The sequence below is a fragment of the Callorhinus ursinus genome, unplaced genomic scaffold (assembly GCF_003265705.2).
Source record: "Callorhinus ursinus isolate GAN/ISIS: 27379988/994484 unplaced genomic scaffold, GSC_fseal_2.0 scaffold4, whole genome shotgun sequence".
Taxonomy (NCBI): Eukaryota; Metazoa; Chordata; class Mammalia; order Carnivora; family Otariidae; genus Callorhinus; species Callorhinus ursinus.
This window is the reverse complement of record NW_027397066.1, coordinates 78,047,919-78,066,489: the sequence shown is the minus strand read 5'-3', so window position 1 is coordinate 78,066,489 and position 18,571 is coordinate 78,047,919. Positions and strand designations below refer to the sequence as shown.

The following is an 18,571-nucleotide window of genomic DNA, read 5'->3' as shown; positions in this document are numbered from 1 at the left end:
GAAAGAAAGAAAGAAAGAAAGAAAGAAAGAAAGAAAGAAAGAAAGAAGAAAAAAACTGATTAAAAGAAGCTAGAACAGGGCACAAATTTAAGTGAATTTGCCTTTACTCCAAAAGGAACTTTTGCAAATATGCTGTGCTCATTCAGGTTTCCATTTGGTGCAAGAGAGGCATAAGTGAATTTTTCTTTTCTCCTCTTCTGTTCTTATTTCAGATACCTCTTCTCTCCATCCTGTCACCAAAAACAGAAATGTCAGCTTCAACCCTTACTCCCAACAGTCAAAGTGATTATCAGCTACTGCCAGTTCTTCTCAGAATTGTCCTGCAAACATCCTTCTGTCCTTAATTCTTGCTATAACCCCCCTACTATATATAGACCTTTATCATATGCCTTTCAGATGATTTAGGTAGCCTCCAACACCTTCTTGGTTTCAGCCTTTTTCCACAGCAAACCATTCTCCAGGTAGTTACTAACCTTCTTCTCATAGTTTCTCTTCCACCACATGTCCCAGACACTGGGCAAATTTGGTTTTTCCTCTTAAACTGTGTTCAGTGAACCACCAGTGTCTTGTAAGTGCTATTTGGGAAAACAAAACAAAAAAAAGAAGCAAAAGCTTTGTGGTCAAATACTTTAGGAAACACTGTAATAATTATATTCCCCTTTTGGAGAAAAGTATAAAGTATATTTTCCTGTAAAAGTCCCAGGAAAGCTCTGCATTGGAAAACTTTTTTTTAACCTCATCATATTTGGCAACTGAACTCCTTTTCATAGAACCTCTATTAAAATACCATGAGACATTAATGTCATTACCAAGACATGATTTAGGAGATGCTGCTCATACATTTTCAAAGGGAAACTAGATGGGATTTGTTTAAGTTGTATTAAATGAGTGTGAACACTCTTTTCTTTACATTTTGGTGTCTTGGAATCATAGAAACTTTAAGTTGTGAGACTGTGGCAGGCATTTAAACTCAATGCATAACTGGCATGCTCTTCATTAAATCGAGTATAATCAACTTTCTGTTATCTGGACTTACTGGTCCTACTTAGATCATACGGAACTTTAGAAAACAAGTCTGCTTACTTCCTGGCTTTACTAATGTTAGATCCTTGAGAGGGACAGTTATGTTTCCTTTCTCAAGTTACCTCTCCTCTTCCTTCTAAACATTATAAACTCAAGAGTAAGCTCCATGAAATCAAGGATTATGTCTGCCTTTTTCACTATTCTAGTTCCATCCTTGACTTGGTGTTTGTTCTTAGCAGGTGCTCAGTAAGTTATGTGTGTATGAATTAATGATCCTTTACCCCATACTTTTCCTATCCTACTTCTGTCAAAATCCTACTCATGCTTAAAGAAGTATCTCAAATGCAATATTGGGGATGAATCCTTCTATAAAACTCAAGTGATATGTAACATGTCTACATTTCCCTTATTTGTACTTCCACTTTTATTATATTCGTAAGTGTGAATTGTGTATGTGTGGTAAGTTAAACCATTAGAGAGTATCAATATTCAACCATTTTTGAGGTAAAAAATGGCAATTTCTTATAATGTCATGTTATTTATGGAGTTATATTCATATATATAAGATATACAATATATAAATATATATGTGATATACACATATAAGTAATATATGTATATAAAATACATATGTACATAATATACATATGTAACTATGTATATGTGTGTATATATATTTATATTTGTCTCTTCAACTAGATTGGAATGGTATTGTATGGCCTCTATTTTGTAAAGTTGTGTCTGTTGTGAATTTTACAACACAAGGCTCTAAGCACAGGAGATAGTAAAAGTTTGTTTCGTGGGGTTATAGCTACTCATCCTACTAAATTTGAGTAACTGAAACTTAGTGAAACATGATAACAATGTTTTTATTTGAGATAGTTCATGAATAGGTGATCTGAGGAATAGGTAAGATAATAATCTTCCATAAGAAGAGCTATTTTACATATTACACACACACATACTAATCATTCTTCTCTATGTAAAATAATTACTTTAAACTCTGTTCTTATTAACAGAATGAACATTTTCAAAAGGAATTATATAAATTCCATGGCCTTTGTTTAAATTTTAGGAAATGGTGCATAAAATTTGGAAGCTCTATTTGAACTTCATTCCATAATTTTTTTTATTAAGTCAGTGGGAGTACTGCCTCTGTAAGAATAGAGCCTTCTATCTGTAATATATTTGCCTGCCAATGAAGACAAATGATTCTGGGATACAAACCAATTATTTATTTGATTTCCTTCCCAGAGGCACTTATTTCAATACCAGAAACTAACAACTTTTGTTTTTCAGTTTAAGGCTGGCCCCAAAATAAAAATAGAAAATTGGTAAGGATCCATGTAGGATATGAAGGTTTTTCCACTAAGTCAGTCTGATACCTTGGCGAGAGATAACAGGATATCAGTCATCCTGAAATACTTTTTCTTATTCTTTATTTGTTAGTGCTCACAATTGATTCATCCTTATTTCATATTGACTTTAAGTCTATAAACACCTGAGTTAACATGGCCAACATAATCTCAGCTGCAATGACAAATACATGCTTGGGTCAGAGTTCCAGAATGTAGATTTTAGTTGTTGCTTTCACTCCATTCTAGCATGAAGATGAGTCTCGGCTGGCTGACTGGTTTGGGCTCTCTCACTGTGTAGAAACCTGGTTTTTGTTTCCATTCTTTCCCTAACTTACAAACAGAAGTGAGTACTGGAAAATTTTTAGGCTACCCATTTGGATTCCTTTTGTTTCTAATCTATTGTTTTTGTGAAGTTTTTAATGTTGTTTGTTCATTTTTGGCAATCCCAACATTTGTATATATCAATATTGTAGACCTGGCACATACTTCACAGACCCTGGCTGTGCCATATTTGTGGAACCATGTAATTTTTATTTAATTCTGCTCCATGGGGAACGTTTGTCCTGTTTGAATTATATACTGTATAGAAAATTTTAATAGCATGTGTTTGTTGAACAGATATGGCCCAGAACATGATTGCAAAGTGAGGCAAGAAAACATTACACCTTTCAGTACAGTTTTAGTGAGCTGTCATTTCATTAGAGGAAAACAGAAATTTTCTAAAATTACATACAGCAAGAGTTTCTAATGTAATGAACACAAAGGAATTCTTTTCTGTCAATTAACACTTAGGGCAAGGTTACTTGTAATGCATTACTCCTTTGTCTTTCCACAGCTAAGATGAAAGCATTGATTAATACAATTTAATCAAGAATATCTATTTGTGTATATATATATATATGTATATACAAACAGATACACAAGTATATACATATGCACATGTATGTGAGTGTGTTTGTGTATTTTCCCCAATTTGGAAAGAGCTAAATCAAATGCTACCCATCTCCAAGCCCACACAGAGGCTACAATAAGAAGCAAGTCCAAGGACCACTCTTCATCTCAATGACTTGCTACCCAAACAGGGCATTTCAGGAATGAAACCAGTGATTGTGTTGCTATAGCAATCTTGCCATGTGCCCAGCAACCATGCATATGCTGTGGCCTAGAGTTTTAATATGCCCACTTCAAAGTGAGAATAGCACAAGTGTTAAAAGCCAAAGTGTATTTTTAATCTAACCTTTGGCTATAATATGTGAGGAGTTTAAGGAGAGTCTCTTATTTCTTATCTTTATAGGAAGGAACATACTTAACAGAGTTCTGGATTGTTGCATGAAATGAATTAAGCAAACTGTTTAAGGAAGTTTAAGAAACAATTTCAGCTTACAAGAGAAGGTTAGCTTACAAAATGCGTGGCTTTCTCTCAAAATTAAAAGACACTTTTTTGGTGTTGGTACCCATTGTGCTAATATAAGTAAACCTGGCTGATAATTATGAGATAATGACCCGGGGTATTGCCCTTTTTATGGGATGCCACATGTTGTAATCTGTTCTAGTCGAGTCTCTGCGTCAATAAATCTCAATATCCAATACTCTCACAATAACTGGCTCAAAATTTTGATACTGTTTTTTTCTCTCCTCACCCCAGCATTTTTTTTTAACATCTTCAAAAACACAGCAGAAATTTTTTTGGTTAAAAAAATGCCACAATTGACGAAGGAGCTAATGCTAAGACATGAGGGGAGAGGGCTTTCCTCACCATGAACCCTTTGGTCTTCTCTCCCAAATATCATCTATCTCGAGTCATCCCTTAGCTAGGCATTCTCAGAGCCGTCTTGGGGATGCCTGTTGAAATACCCACTCTTCCCAGTTCCTCTGAAAAGCACTGTTTGGAGATATAAAATCAGCATGTATAACATGAAAGCTACAATTAGCAAAATATCAGGGTCTGGCAAAAAAGCAAGCACAGCATGGAGGAAATATAATATCTAGTAATGAAAAACAATTCATGTTAGGAAGGTCTTTGGACTCATTCCTAATTGCATCAAGGGTTTAACCTGATTTTAAAAATCTGTTTGGGGAGAAATCTCCAAGACCATGAAGGCAAGAGCAACAAGGAACAATGAGGAGGCTAGCTGTCAACTAGGGCTGCATCTGACAGTCTCCAGGGGGGATTTTTGAAAACACCTATGTCCTGGCCCCACCCCAGAGAGAATGGTTTAATTGAGAGCAGGGCATAGGTTTCTTTGTCTCTCTGTTCACTCATTTTAAGCTCTGTAGCAATGCTAACATACAACCAGGTTGAAGTGGGGCAAGAGGAGACACTGCTGGGAAGCACAGCAGAGAGGCGGGACAGAGACAGACATTCTATTCAAAAACCATGCCCCAGATACTTCTCGGTGCTGTAAGTAGAGACACAACTAAGACCGATGTACTTAAAGAGATCACAGTCTGAATGGGGCAAAAGAGACGAGGGAAAAGAGAGAGAATAAAGAGTATGCTTTACCATTTGCTCCGATTCTCCTCTCATCATGAGAATAAATTCATGAAACCCCTGGATAGTCGCGTAGTATAGAGTTACACGGTAGAGAGCCCCTGCTTTCTGCAATTTCCTTTCGCCTGTCTCTGCCTATTAAACTTCTCAGACTGAGGGATAGCAGCCTCCTGAGGGAAGAGGGTGGGGAACTCTAGGACTTGAGTGAATTAAAATTTAGCTGGAAAAACCCAGGGGAATGTTCTGTGCAAGGCAATTCCAGGAATGGCAAGGGAATGAATGACATGCCTCTTTTTATAGCTACAGTCTTGATGACCCTAGACAACGATGCCCTCTGTATGAAATGACGGTAGTGACTAAAAGGCTGCCTCCCCACACCCATTCCATGGGGCACTTGTGAAACCAGGAAAACACTGCCTGGCAGACAGCCTTTCCTTACCTTTTTGCCCTGTCAAATTCTTGAGTCCCCTCCTTGAATGTAGACAGTAAATGCCCTTAGTCACTATATTAGTTTCCTAGGGCTGCCACAATAAATTATCACAAACTTTGGGACTGAAAACAACAGAAATTTATTCTCTCAGAGTTTCGAGGAGGCTGGAAGTCTGAAATGCAGCAGAGCAGCGCCCCCTCTGGGCACTCCAGAGGAAGGTCTGTTCTTTGTCTCTTCCCACTTCTGCTGGCTGCCCTGCACTCCCAGGCTTGTGGCTGCATCACTCCAATCTCTGCCTCTTTCCTCACATCATCTTCCATTCTGTGTCTGTTTTCTCTGTGTGTCTCAGGAATTGGGGCCCTCCTGGGGTAATTCAGGATCTCAAGATCCTTAATTTAATTGCATCTGCAAAGACTCTTAGCCAAGTAAGGTAACATTCCCCTTTGCTAGGGATTCAGATGTGGGTATAGGTTTGGCGGGGGGAATTCAGGATCTCAAGATCCTTAATTTAATTGCATCTGCAAAGACTCTTAGCCAAGTAAGGTAACATTCCCCTTTGCTAGGGATTCAGATGTGGGTATAGGTTTGGCGGGGGGGGGGGGGGGGCAGCAGTTCAAAAGCACAAAACCTTAACAGACATCTCACCAAGAATTGCAATAAGAGTATGTTTAGTTTTTTAGTTTTTTTTTTTTAAATACCGCATGGCACAGCCATCACACTCCTTGATATTTACCCAGAAAAGTTGAAAACTATTCTCACACAAAAGCACAGATGTTTACAGCAGTTTCATTCATAATTGCCCACATTTGGAAACAACCAAGATGTCCTTCAGTGGGCGAATGGTTAAGTAAACTGTGATACATCCAGACAATGGAATATTACTCAGTGCTTTAAAGAAATGAGCTCTCACGTCTTGAAAAGATGAGGAAACTTAAATGCATATTACTAAGTGAAAGAAGCCAATCTGAAAGGCTACCTACTGTATGATTCCAACTATATGACATCCTGGAAAAGGCAAAAGTATGGAGATGTTAAAAAGATCAGTGGTTGCCAAGAGGGAGAGGGAGAGAGGGGTGAATTTTTAGGTTAGTGAAACTACTCTGCATGACACTATAAAGGTGGATATGTCATTACATTTGTCCAAATCCATAGAATGTACAATATCAAGAGCGAACCTGAATGTAAACTATGGATTTAGGGTGATAATAATGTGTCAGTGGAGGCTCATCAGTTACAAAACAAAATGTACTACTCTGGCGGGGGATGTTAATAGTAAGGGAGGCTCTCCTTGTGTGGAAGCAGAATGTATAGGGGAAATCTGTACCTTCCACTCACTTTTGCTGGGAACCTCACAGTGCTCTAAAAATAGCTGATTAAATACCAAGAAGAAAAAAATGTGTCGTGATGACGGAGACATCCAGTAAGGGTGATGGGAGCCAAAATTGACAGCATTTACCTGGCTGTTTTCCCTCATTTGGCCAGTATTTCTAAGTTAACTATAAATGTAACAGGCAATGAAAGCATTCCCTAGTTGTTCTTTACTGGCTCTCTGCAGCCTCCCCCAATCTGTTGTGTAGTACTGTGGGCCAGATACAGGAAAAGCACTGCACAGCAAGGCTCCTGCTTATCGCTCATTTTCCTCGGGCCGGTAGCATCCTTCCGAGCCCTACCTTCCAACAGTCTCCTTGTCTCATGGAGATCTGAACATTCTCATAGCCACGTTTCTCATGAAAATTTTTGCCCCGCACATTTGCCAAAACCAAATGAAAACAGCCAATACAATCAAAAGAGTTGCACTTGATAATTCCCTCTGTGCATCTGCACACGTGCATGCATGCACACGTGCGTGCGCACACACACGCACACACACACGCCACTTTTGCTTGGCCTAGCAACACAATGGGAATGTAAACACGTTGTTAATGCAGTTGCTCTCAGTTGGCTTCCCAGATGGCTTAAGTTCAATAGATTTTTCCCCCTGATTTCCTCAGCTTCTCCTAGCAAGTGCTAAACAGCCATTATGCCTTTTCCTGCACATTGAGATTCATCTGCAGCTACTAAACTGCCTCCAAAGTGCTTCAATTTTGCATGAGTGCTAAGCTGGGGACTGGGAGACATTACCCAGTGCTGAAGGCCCAGATCATTAGAAAGAGCATGTAAATCCTCTGAACCAGAAATAAAAAGTGCAGAGATTTCCTTTGTAAAGTCCCAACTGCAGCTTTATGTAAAACATGAACCTTTGGCAAGATTTTATGTGGTCCCTTTTTCCTTCTAAATTTTATTTTTTATTTTTTTTCTTTTGCATATGTGTTCTATTTTTTTTAAAGTAGAATTATTTCATAGTCAGGAACGTGTGAAATAATACCCATAAGCTATCATCTTTTCTCTTCTTAGGACACCGGATCCCTCTTCACTTTTAATAGGGAAGGTACTTCAAAGTATTGCTAAAGGATCACCCACGTAATATATTTTAAAAACAAATTTGAAACCTCCTGAGTAGCAAGAAGCTTTGAGGAGGGACGGGTTGACATTTATAAGATATGGGCAAGGGACATAAATCTATATTATTTAAGTCACTATAGATGTAGGATGTGTACAGATATTGGATTATGGAAAGAGCTTGGGGTGAAATCTAAAGGGGACTGTGAAAATCATAAATGAGAACGAAGTGATTGTATTCTTCTCATTTTTCAATAGATGCTTCCCGTACATTGTTACCTAAAAGTCTTGTGTTTTTCAAGGTGGACATATTTTTTATCTATACTTGATCTGTGTTTCCATCTCTGCTGTCCTCCCAGTCTGCCTGTCAGACCGCCCTCCCATAAATTGAAAGCGTGCCCGTGGTCAGCTGGAGCAGTTCCTTCGAGGGGGCGGCACGGTCAGGCTGGCATCGTGAGCGTCCTGCAGCTCTGCACGCTGTGGGGCTGGGCCTGCGCCCCAAGCCCATGGAGATGTGACAAAAAGCACTTATGATGAAAAGGTTGACTCCCTATCCTCATTTGGTATTTCCTTTGCAGTGGAATTTTTTGAAATTTTTAATTTTTTTTTTTTTTTTTTGGTCTGTAGTGTATCCACTCAGTAAGAATAAGCCAGGCTCCTTTGACATGATTGCTCTATAATCATTTCTCTTTTCCATATATTTGTAGTAATAGGTCAGGCTATCTTTTTGCTCAGGATTCTGAGAGTAAAAATGTACATTTATGATCAGATACAGCAGTTCATTATTTATCTCCAAACACATTTTCAAGGACGTTTATTAACCACTGATTTATTCAACACTGAATATGCAAGTGGGATCTGACAGAAGTGTGACTAAATGGGCTTATAATAGAGTATGAAGTAAATGCATTCCAACTTGTAGGTAAAAAGAAAACATTAGATGAATGATATGCATATAAACACGCAACAGTGAATTTAGGTGCATATGTATACTGTCTATATAACATATACATTTTATGCAGAAACCCAGTTTTGTTTGTCAGCATGTTGTATGTATCTTTCAGACAGAATAGTCCTACCCATTAATTTCCCTTTACTAAAAACATGGCTAATCATGAAAATGTCATCATCTTTATTAGTGTTAGTATCATCGCAAAATATTATTTACTGTGATTCCACACCTCATGACACTGAAGTGTACATATTAAATAGCTAGCTTTCCTGTTTTCTCATAGAGATTGTTTATCCAGTAGGATATCTATCCTTTGAAGGAAACACACTTGTAAAAGAAGGGAAGGAGAACAAAACTTTGCCTGGAGATATGAAAAGAAACATGATTGAAGCTCTTTGTTCAGTTGGTGGTATTATATAGTTACATAAATATCTCTCTCAGTGAATTGGAGCTCATGGTAGGAAACAATCCTTTTTTCTTCTTTCTTTTTCTTTCTGATGCTAGTAGGAATGGACATGAATACGTTACAAGTTACACACCGTATTCAGAATCAGGTGCCACTGTTCTGTTGTTAAAGATTAAGTTTTCCTAGCTCTTATGAAAACACCAAAATAAGATTGCCTGTAAAGAAATGATACTGGTAATTAAACATTATAACCTAGTGTTTCACATCAATTTGTTTATTCAACGTTTATGTTGGAAGTGATACTTGGAAAAAGACTGCAAGCATACCATTCTGAAAATGAGATTTTTGTTATATAATAAGCAAATTGCTCTGTGTTATAGCATTTTGAGGATAATGTTAAAATCACACATTCAGATATTTGAAAACTCTCAGAATTAATAGAAATTCTCTGTGTATCTAACAAGATATTGCCAAATAAAAAATGTTTTTAATAATTTGAAGCTAAGCACTGAATCATAGTAAAACAACAACAACAACAACAAAGCTTTGTGGGATTAATAAGAATTTTTGTCATCCATATATCCAATAGTCATTTAGAAAAACCCACTATGTGCCAAGCATATTATTCATAGTCTATATCATTTAAGTGTGCATTATGCTAAGCCTCAGTAACAGACCCCACCAAAGATAGAATAACCCAAAAGCGATACACTGATACATCTATTTACATACCAGTTCCAGGAAGGTGTCCTTGGCTGGAGGGCAGCTCTGTTCCCATTGGCCAGCTATGGAGCCAGACTCCTTTCACCCTGTGGTTCTGTCATCCTCTCTGGCCTCATACTCTTCTGCACCCAGCCAGCAGAGAGGGAAAGACAGCAAGGAGACTCAAGCTTCTTCACCAGCTTGGTCAAGAAGAGGTACAAGGATCTTCCACTCCCATTCTATTGACCAGAATTGCTTTTGTGGCCACTTCTAAGACAAAGAAAGCTAGAAAATGTGGTCGGATTGTCTTCCCAAAAAGAGGTAGGGAGCTGGCAGTCCTTGCCCCTCAGTCTGTCCCTAAGAGTACTTTCTCTTAAAGATTTCTTTTGACCTCACAGCAGTCCTGTGAAGTACAATGGGAAAGGGCTATTTTTACTGATTTAAAGTTTAAGAAAATGAGAAATGCAATGCCCTACCCAAAGTTACTCATGACAGTAGCCATGCCAGGACCCAAAATCAGGTTTTCTTCCTTTTGGTCTCATAGTCTAATTTGTCTACATTTTGCTCCCTCTGTCGGTGAAGACTTTCATACCACAGAAAACAAATTTATTTAAATTTCATTTGACTTGATAATTCTTAATATTTGTGTCATTGTGATTTCCTAAAAATTCAATGCCTTGTTTTTCCTACTGAAGTAGCTTTATCAATTGTAATGTATACTACTCCTCCAGTTGTCCCGTCCTTTCTGGGCATAGGGAAGCGCTACAAGTCCTGGGGTCCTTATGGTTCAGCAGGCCCAGGGGATTACTTCTAGCCAATGAGCTGTGAGTGAAAGTGATGTTGCCGCAGCTGAGCCAAGGCATTTAAGAGCAGGTGTAGGTTCTCTGCACTATCTTCTTCTGACTCCATAGCCATGGTTGAGGGGCTATAGATTCAACACAGATGCAGGCTGGATCACTAAGAGAGTTCATGTAGGACAACTGTCCTGGAGACTGTTGTGATGGAAAAATAGACTTTTATTTTGTAAAGCCTCTGAAACAAGGGGAGTTATTTAGGACACAGCATAGCATAAACTATTCTAGCTTCTGGTCTTGTTAGTTAGCTCATAGTAAGGGTTTACTCTGCAAAGAACTTTACATATATCATCTCATTTAATCCTTAAAAGAACCCATTGGATTAGGAATTTTAGTTCCCATTGTCCTGTTGAGGAAAATGACATTTAGTGAGGTAAAGGAATTTTCTCAAGGTCATACATCTAGTCACCGAAAAAAACAGAATTCAAACCAGATCTTTCCCTAAAGATTATATGCTCCATTAAATTAATTGCCAAGGATCATTAAAAATAAGGTTTTATTATCAAATCTCTATCAGTATTGCCTTCTGGAATTCTACCTGTAGTTTTAGGTTTATATTTGTGTCGTTGTGATTTCCTAAAAATTCAACGCCTTGTTTTTCCTACTGAAGTAGCTTTATCAATTGTAATGTATAATACTCCTCCAGTTCTCCTGTCCTTTCTGAATATATGTAACTCGGAATCAACAGAAGAGCAAAGAGACATACTCTGTATGAAAAAAGGAAAAATATTTACCTGCATTATACTTGGTTTCATTGTTTTTATTAAATCATCTCTCCCTTTGGAATGATAATAGAATGATTTGAGCAAGGATCTCAGAATATATTGAAATACTTTGAAAATATCAGAACACAATAGTTATTTTTCAGTCTCTATATAAAGTTAAAATTGAAAATTGTTATCTCAGCAGCAGTTTAAATACACACTCCTGACTTGAAAATATGAAATGCTAGTATTTTTCATTTCTACTTGGAATTTCACAAGTTAAATTTTCCTTCTTGTTGCAAATTAATGAGTCATTCTTGCACATTAGAGTTCCTTTAAAAGACAAAGAAAAAATACTTTCATCGGTACTTGAGCTGTGTTTATTCAGCTATTTTAGGTTTTGAAGAATCTTAAAAACATTATGATAACTCAGCACCCCCCCCCCCCACCGCATTCTTAGTGTGAATGCCAAGCAGGTTCGAAGTTTAATTCAAAGTTATGCTTGGTGGTGACTTTCTGGCTAGGGAAAGAGGTACAACTTCCATGATGACTAAAAGTTCCTTTCCTCTAAAATGCATTTGGATATGAGCACATATCTTTTAAATAAGTATTAAGAGTGTCCTAGGGAAAATATTCTTTCATTAATTCAATAAATATTCATTGTAATGCCACAGCAGCAGCACGTAACAGGCACAAATCTCTACCCTGATAGAGCTCACATTCTGGTTGGTAAGTGAAGAAAGACCCTAGAAGACATGATTGTGCTCATCAATTTTAAATCTTCATTAAAATGTGGAAATTTGCATTTTTAGCCCCAAACTAGTTAGAGCTAGCCTACTTAGAAATTTCTATTCAGTTGCTTAATGTCCCTGTCTCACCTGTATAATGGAATATGGATATAAGGAATTCCTAATAGATGAGCTACGCAGGCATTTTGGTTGCCAAAAAAAGTAGACTCTTCCATTCATCTTGTCAGGGTAACTTCACTTTATCTACACTTTAATATAATGAGAATCCTAGAGGATTGGTAAAATCCTGGGTTAATTGGCTGAAGGACAAGAAACTTAAAGGTCAATCACTAAAACTCATTCCTGCTATTCAAACTCCATATCATAGCCAGATCTGCACTGCCCTGAATCATTGATGTCCCCACCCGGACCTGACTTGCCCCAACTCTGCTGAAAAGTTCCAAAACTAGCCTTGTCTTTCTCATCTGGGTGTGTGCCTAATATAATCTCCAATCATGGTGCTCCTCCCCTCTCCTGAATCTATGTTAGTAACTCTAATGGTAATTTTGTGAATAGCGTATAGTTGTATTCTCAAAATAACTGTTATTATTATACAGTATATATATTTTTTAATTTAATAGACTTCAAGTACTTTTGGAACTATTATTCCATTTCTTTCCTCACAAGCCAACAGACAAAAAAGTTCTTATCTTTATTTTGTAACTTGAGAAACCAAGACTTGGTGAATTTAGGACTTTCCAAAAGTCAGTAAATACGGGACAAGAATTTATTTTCTTATCTAAGGAAATCACTAGGTTGTTGTGTATTAGGTGGATACTTGTCTAATCTCCCAGTTGTAACAATAATTGCCCTGGATAAGTTGAATTTTTTTTTAATGAGCCTTTCTAGTTTGGTTTAAAAGTTTCCTTAAGAATACGAAATATATTGCTTTAAAGACAAGCAAGTAGCAGTCCCCAGTATACTGCGTAAGAACTGTTAGAAGTGGCAGTCTCTCCAGAGGTGATTGCTCTTAATGTTTGTTTCTAAATCATATGAGATAGGTACAAAATGAAAGCCCAGCAGTATGAGTAATTATTATTTTGGATATATGTTCTGGTTTCCACCATCAGACAGTGTTTTCAGAGGTTCACCAAGAATATTGCTCTTAAGGTTAATGACTTGATGTAAGATCACAGATCTGAGAACAGCTTTTGTAATAATGATTAAAATTAAAATTATTAAAGTTCCATTAAAAGTAAATCAGATTAGTCTTATTTACTAGTTGAGAAAGATTAATTTTCCTAAAGCATCTGTCATTGAAAAAACTTCATTTTACCAATTTACCATTTTTACAGGTTCCCCCACTCCACAAGAACAAACTTCTCCAGCTGCCGTTCAAGGCTCTCTATGAGTCTCTCTTCTATCTAATTCCGTGGTCTTTTTCTTTACTCCATTCATGTAAACTATTCTCCCCTGTAGTGCTCCATGCTTTTTCATCTCTGCCCTTTGGCTTTGTGCTATTCTATCCTCCTGAAGTGTCTTTGATTCCTCTCTAAGTCTTTAAACCCAAACCATGCTTTGGCATCAAACTCAAATATTCCATTTCCCCAGGTTTACCCTGATCTCTCCATTGAAGCTATTTCACGATAGCTTTCTTCATGGGGTTTTCAGAATTTTCCAAACAGTAGATTACTTTTATTCAATGAACCAACAGATGGAAAATGCTAAACAAAATCACGTTGAAAGACTTGATCAGATGGGGCTCTGTCTTTATGTTGACTGTAGGGTTATATGGTTTAATAAATTTGGGGGAAATAGTGGCCATCCAAATTAAACACACTTTTTTATGGCGGAACTTCTTACCAAAGCCTTCAATACACTGATTAGCATTCTGAGTTTCTAAGAGGAAGATGTATTAAACAGAAATCCCCAAACTTACTTGACCAAAGAACACCTTTAAAAATATATATATTTATTTATTTGACAGAGAGAGAGAGAGAGAGCATGGAGCATGAGAAGGGTGTGAGGAGCAGAAATAGAGGGAGAAGCAGCCTCCTCACAGAGCAGGGAGCCAGACTCAGGGCTCAATTCCTAGACCCTGGGATCAGGACCTGAGCCAAAGGCAGACTCTTAACTGACTGAGCCACCCAGGTGCCCCAGGAACAGTTTCTTGAGACACAGTTTGAGGAATATTGGTATAGTGAAAGGAACAGGAATATTGGATTCAGATAATATGGCTCTAAATCCTGATTTTGCTAATCATTGGCTGCATGAAAAATTGTTTAAATTCTGACCTCTGGTGTTTACCTACATTATAGGTTATAGGTATATAAATACCCATTCCCAAGGATTATTATGCAGATGAACTGAGACATAGTAGATGCTCAATAAATTCTAGTTACTTTTACTCTTCTGAGTCACAATTCAATTTACTTATATCTGAAATTTAATACTAGTTGGTATGATAGCTATATGTATAAACCATTCATTCATTTAACATACATTAACTGAACAAATATGTGTGCCAGTTACTGTACTGATGCATACACAATGCATATGACAGAGTCACTTTACTCAGTAAATTCCTATTTGTTTTTAGTGTTAGACAGTAAACTTCTAAAGAAAGGATCCATAAGCAATCCATCTCTATGGCTACCTTGGAAATGACAGTGCATAAAATAAGTGCTCAGGAACTATCTCCGCAATGAATTGTGAAGGACAGTTCTTTACCACTGTGTCCCCAGCCCACAGAACAGTGCATGACACATGGGCTGAGTCTCTCTAAATACCTATTAAATGAGTGACTGGTAATCATAAGGGTAGAGTAATAATAAGGGTAGAGCAATAATAAGGTCTGTAATTCACAAGTTCATGGTTAAGTCGAACTCCAAGAATAGAGTATTCCCCCCACCCTTATGGACAGGATTTTCTTTTTTTAATTTTGTTAAAAATACTTCTATTGAAATTACCAATATATTGCATGAAATAAAAACAGAAAATAATGCATGTAGTTATGATTTAGATAATTATTAAGAATTACAAACCATGAGAGACTATGGACTCTGAGAAACAAACTGAGGGTTCTAGAGGGGAGGAGAGTGGGGGGATGGGTTAGCCCGGTGATGGGTATTAAAGAGGGCACGTATTGCATGGAGCCCTGGCTGTTATATGCAAGCAATGAATCATGGAACACAACATCAAAAACTAATGATGTACTGTATGGTGATTAACATAACATAATAAACAAAAGAAAAAAGAATTATACTTTAAAGAAAAATGTTAGATAGACTATGTCTTCAAATATGTATATATTAAGTTTGATGTTTTATGAAAAATATTTAGATGAGAAATGTATTTGCTATGTCAATGGAATGTGCTTTGTGACCTTCCAAATTAAATTACCATCACATTTTTACAAAATCACTTCTTTATATTCTAAAGAACATTGACACACAAGGCAGAAGTTAAATACAAAAAGATTTTAGCTCCCATTTTGATCTCAGAAAGACCTCGTGGAACAGACATTCAACAAGTTTTTCATCACCAAAGTTTAGAATGGGAATTAAATGATGGGCCACAACTGGTAGAATTAATCCATTAACTCATTACCACTCTCTATGTAAGAAAGAGCATTTTGCATACCTTCTACTCCGATTATCATTAATACTTGCAGCTCTAAGTTTGGCGGTGGTTGGAAAGTCAAATCAAAAATAGGAGGACTGGTTCTCCTGTAACATCTAAAACCTGACACTTCTGCAAAGGAAAGGGAAGGCAGTATTACTGTTGACAGAGCGTCATTCATAACTATTTTAATATCATTTTGCAATTAACATTTCAAGTTTTAAGGGGGAAAAACTGCATTTATCTGTGGTTGTCATATAGCTTTCTAAAAGCACTCTAAGTCTCCCCACTCCAGATACACAATTCAATAAATATTTTCTTCTCAGTTCTAGACAAAACAAAAACATAGCAAAACAAAACACAGATCCTCATTGGACATAGAATGCCAAATGGAACCAAGTAACTAGAAATTATCATGTAAAAAAGGAAGTCAGGTCAATGACCCAGGTATGAAATGTTTCCAAGCAACTCCCTTGAACCAGTCAGTCCCAGCCGTGTTATTCGTTGACTTTTGGGTAAATTCATCTTGACCACAAAGATAAAAAAAAATGTAATTAACAAAATTATACTTATAATAAATCTAATATACCAGTAAATTGTAATTTTCAATTATACAAAGTAATTTTACTTAATTAGATGGCTTGTTTATATATTAAATATTATATTAAAAATTCAAGGAAAGCATTTCAGAGAAAAGTTGGTAAATTATGTGATTACAGTGTCTTCTTTTCCTGATGTAGTTTAAAGATTGTCAGATGACTTCATGTAACATAAAACCATGTCTTGATTGTAAAGTTCTGCCTTTCAGGTTACCACATTTTGATTATTTTAGTGAGGAGCTGAAAGAATTGCCAGGGATTTTTTTATTTTTTATTTTTTTGGCATGACATCTTTTTAAATAATGCTGCTATTTTGCGTGATTTAATTTATATTAAGACATCTAGAACTGATACGTAGCATATTTTAGATCATATTAATGAAAACTAGTAGGATTAAGCTCTGGAAGAAAGCATGAAAAAGAGACCAGCTAATTCAATAAAGTGTTGTGATATATCCCAGATCATCCCTACCTGCAGCTTCATACATTGCCCACCAACCTCTGTCCTGTGAATGTACTATACTGAGATTTGGTCGAGTGACCTCTGCAGATCTTGTCCCAATAGGGTGAGTGTTGGAGGGAGCCGAACTGGTAGGTCTACACAACATGATGTCTCAAACCTTCCCTTTGCCTTATGAAAGATACGGTCATTAAGAAGAAGTACAACTCAGGCATACATAACACCTACGTCTAATGTGGGCTTAGGATGCTATTTAGTGAAACGTACATGGGGTATCAGAAGGCGAGGATTTGATGACCACATGTTAAAAAATCTTCTGAGATGATGCACGATTTTGGAGTATCACCTAATAAACGAGATAAATGAACACAATGCTGGAGGCGATATTTTGTCCATCTTTACATTTCTGGAACTTAACATAATTTTTGACATTAGTGGACCCTTAATGTTTGTTGACAGTACTACAGATTATATTTCTCAGGGAATGTAGATATTGCTTTAAATAATTACTCAACAGTATTCATCATATATTTGTGATCATTTTATAATAACCTCTAGGAAAACACTATTTGTGGTGCCTGAACACTATTATAAGGTTAAAATTTTGCTGAAGATAAGGAATAAATGTCATTTTACTGGATATTATTGCCATACGCACGTATAGCCTTACAAAGATCCAATCAGAGGGTTGCATTTGCATCTGGATTTCTAAAATCATTTGAATCTCCCTATTAGCAAGTGCATATTCATATTCATTATAAGACTTCTTGATATAGCATGCTAATTACTTGCCTGCACTCTGGCTCCCAAACCACAATGAATCCTATTATAAAAGCAGATCACTGCAAACTTCAAACAGCATGCATCCTGGAGATGCCTCCATTAAAGGAAGAATGCTGATGGAAAATCTTTGATCTTATCAGACGTGATGGAAAATACACATTTGTATTTGAGTAAATCTGTAGAACGAAGCATTTCCCCCCACCCTTAAGTAACCTGAAACCAATTTCAAGTTCCCAAATGCTCTTCAAAGCAGCCCGCCTTGGAAGTAATGCTGATGGCATTACAAATTTCAAGGCAGCTTGCTTTTTCCATCGCAGGACTTCAAGCAGATTTAAAATTTTACTTTCAAAGAGAAAGGATGTTACCTACTTTTACCCAAACCACTAGCCTCTGGTTTGATGAGCAGAGTGTCATAGGTAATGAACTTACCTAGGGTAATGAATAGATGGTATATAACAAAGTATCTTAGAGCTTGACTAACGCAGCTGATTGTAGAGCATTCTAAGCTTTAAGTGTTGAGAGATTTCCTGCTTCAGTTCTTTCTTGTTCTAGTGTTGTTGACCAAAAGTTGGAATGTAAACTTAGGGCCTGTGGCACGACAACTGTACCCAACTAATCAATCCATCTCCTCCTGAATGGGGCGTCTATGAAGCTGAAGACAAAAATCGGTGTGGGCTTGACTCCTGCACCCAGAGAGCCTGAGCCGCACAATTCAGAACATTCATACTATGAATAAACCCTGTAGCAGGAGGGTCTGTCTGTGGCTTCTTAAAAAGCCTCAGATTTGTGGTCAGTAGAAACATCCATGAGCCTATTTGGGCTGAAGGATACAGTGGCCCTAGAGAAGTTACCGTAGCATTTAATTAGGTTTCCTGTAATTGCTTTAAGTAAAAAGGCGGGGAGGGGCAGGTGGGGGATGAGGAATGAAACCTGAAGTTATCATCTTGGGATACAAAATATTTGTGTGTGGTTTTAATATCCTGAGCCCATTTGTTGCTGCCCTGCATTTTGGAAAAAGCCAT

General features: G+C 37.1%; 1 protein-coding gene and 1 long non-coding RNA gene across 6 annotated transcripts in view; one reads left to right on the top strand and one right to left on the bottom strand.

Moving 5' to 3' along the window:
* LOC141372635 (uncharacterized) overlaps nt 1-565 on the bottom strand; it is a 4,776-nt gene extending 4,211 nt beyond the window's left edge. The window contains exon 1 of the long non-coding RNA XR_012377980.1: nt 474-565. This is a non-coding gene — a long non-coding RNA (uncharacterized lncRNA). The remainder of the gene's footprint in view (nt 1-473) is intronic.
* UNC5C (unc-5 netrin receptor C) overlaps nt 1-18,571 on the top strand; it is a 343,699-nt gene that overhangs the window by 204,178 nt on the left and 120,950 nt on the right. The gene's annotated exons all lie outside the window — the stretch shown is intronic.